The sequence below is a fragment of the Pelecanus crispus genome, chromosome 7, assembly GCF_030463565.1.
Source record: "Pelecanus crispus isolate bPelCri1 chromosome 7, bPelCri1.pri, whole genome shotgun sequence".
NCBI lineage: Eukaryota > Metazoa > Chordata > Aves > Pelecaniformes > Pelecanidae > Pelecanus > Pelecanus crispus.
The window spans coordinates 18,072,538-18,075,011 of NC_134649.1; positions in this window are offsets into that span (position 1 = coordinate 18,072,538).

Here is a 2,474-nt window from a genome sequence, read left to right on the forward strand (position 1 = left end):
ATGAGAGCAGGCTTATGTGTCTTTGAGTTATATACAGGCTTTAATTTTTTTTTTTTTTTAAATTATTGACATCTTCATAGGTCTAGGCAGTCTTGAAAAGGTAATTCAGACATAAACCATTATCTGATCGGGTCTGCTCACATCCTTATGTGGTACTCTGCTGGTAAAGAAGCCTGTACGGTTTGTTTGTTTTCAAGAGACTAGAAACTTATTTTCTGGTTTGGTGGCATATAAATGTAATTCCCATTGTTTAATAGGCATGGATGGCATGGAGGTTGTGGCCTGTGGATAGTAACAGTTGCCCACTTTTAAACCATGCCAGTCAGTGGGGAGAGCAGTTCTTCACAAAATAAGCTGAAAATTATCACAAAGCAGAAGGAGTTTCCTGAGAGCCCATAAATACACTGGATTATGCTGCAGTGTTCTATTTAACACCAACCCTACCCCCCAAAAAACCCACCACCACTAGCAAAACTCCCTGATTATGTGTTTTTGACAAATGTCTCTCCAGGGTGTAAAAATTTCTAGTCCCCAGGGAATGTGAGGGAGACTAGCATCAGCCTATGAGCAAGGAGTTTGAACTTTGCCTCTTTGCAGAATGAGAATAGGTGATGAGCAAGCATGGAGGTATGACTTCACACTTACTACACTTTATTTAAAGTAATAACAAGCACTGCTTTGACATGCCCATAACTTTTGACATGTTTTCTGTTTCTCCTTTGTTTTGATTGGATTGTTAGAAGTTTGCTGATGACCTTGCTACTCTGGTCTGTAGGCAGTAGCTTTTTAAAGTATAGCACTGGCAGTTAGTGAGTTGTAAGGCCAACGTACTTTGTACTTCTTTGTGTGTGTGGATTTCAAAGCACTTAATGATTCTGAAGGAATTAAATGCCACTCTTGCTTTCTAGTCCTGATCCTCGGGTTTTTTAATATGAAAAATACAAAGCAACTAGCTCTGACTTCCTAGTGATAAAGCCATATATAGACAATACACCATACTCCCATGCAAAAGTAACTGCATGGTATTGCGTTTAGGTCAAAATGTGACAGAAATAGAGGAGTGTAAGTTCTTGTTTGTGTTGATGCTCCATTTCAGTCCTCCTTTAAGAGAAAAAGGAACTGTTCTAGCATGGGCAGCTAGTTTTACAGTGGCAGAAGCTATCAGGGAGGACTGCTGAAAACCCCTCAAGGAAATAGTAAAAGGGATCTGAATAAATAAGTGAAGCTTACTGGAATGAACCTTCAGATGTAAAACCTAGCAAACTATTTATGTATCCAGTGTGTCCTCTAAGTCTGGTTTTGTGTATATATACATACACACCTGCCACCACCATAAAGTCTGAGCTTTGCTGATAGCAGTGGAAGTGTGTTTCCGTATGTAAGTCTTGTTCACCCCCCATAGGATCCAGTGGACAGTCTGAGAGAGTCAGAACACATACCTGCAACAGAAGTTGGAAAGCTTTGCTCTTTTACTGGATTTTCATAGAAATTGGAAATAGTTTTACCATATAGTCTGAGGGTTGTTTATCATGTCATAACAATGTGTGTGGAAGTGGGCCACTCCTGGTAAAGAGGAAAAACAAAAGTAATCACTTGTCTTTGGAACAAAAACATGTCTCATTTTAAGAGGTTTGCTTTTTGTTACCATGAAAGAAAGAATATATAATTTAAAATATTTCAATTAAAAACGAGTAATTCAGATCAGTACCTTGTGTTAGATTCCCTTTGTCAGGCAAAGGCTCCTCCTGTGTGATGAGAGCTCTCCAGCAGAACTCCTATGCAGTGCATATGTAACACAAATCAGTTAATACGAAATCATGCTTAACTGCTGACAGCCTCTTATCAGTCCTTTTGATTTATCAGACTTGTTACTGGCAAGTGTTAGTGGTTTTTCTGCAGATCGGACAGTTGCAGCAGTCTTCCGATGAGCTTGTGCGTGCGTGAAAATAACAGCTGGGGGGATGAGTCTTGCCTTGAGAACAGCAGCCTGCGTTAGAGCTGGGGAGGGGGCGCGAGGGGCAGCGTCTTTGTACTGAGTTGCAAAGGATGCTCCTTGAATCTTGCGTTCCTTCCTTTTTTTTATTCATTCTCCGGGAGTTTTCACATCAGACTGTGGCAGTGCCGAATAAATACCGAAACTTTCTAACATACAGCGCATTGTGTAACTGATCTTTTCAAATTTATATGTTGGAATGCTGCAGTCCTGCCCAAATTTGCATTCTCTAAGCCTCAGGAAGCTGTTAGAGGCCTGGTGTCAGGCACTGACGGGCCAAATCTTGGGGCTTACCTGTAAGGACAACTGCGCGCAATTGCGTGCTGGTTGTGCTGGGCGCTGTGGCTCGTGCCCGCGGACAGCTAGCGCTTTGCACGGACATGGACACACAGTCATGCTTCAGCGCACTGAGCTTCAGGTAATTGGTTTTCTGTTTTATAAGGAAAATTACATACAGACCTTCAGATGTCTTAGCTGTGAT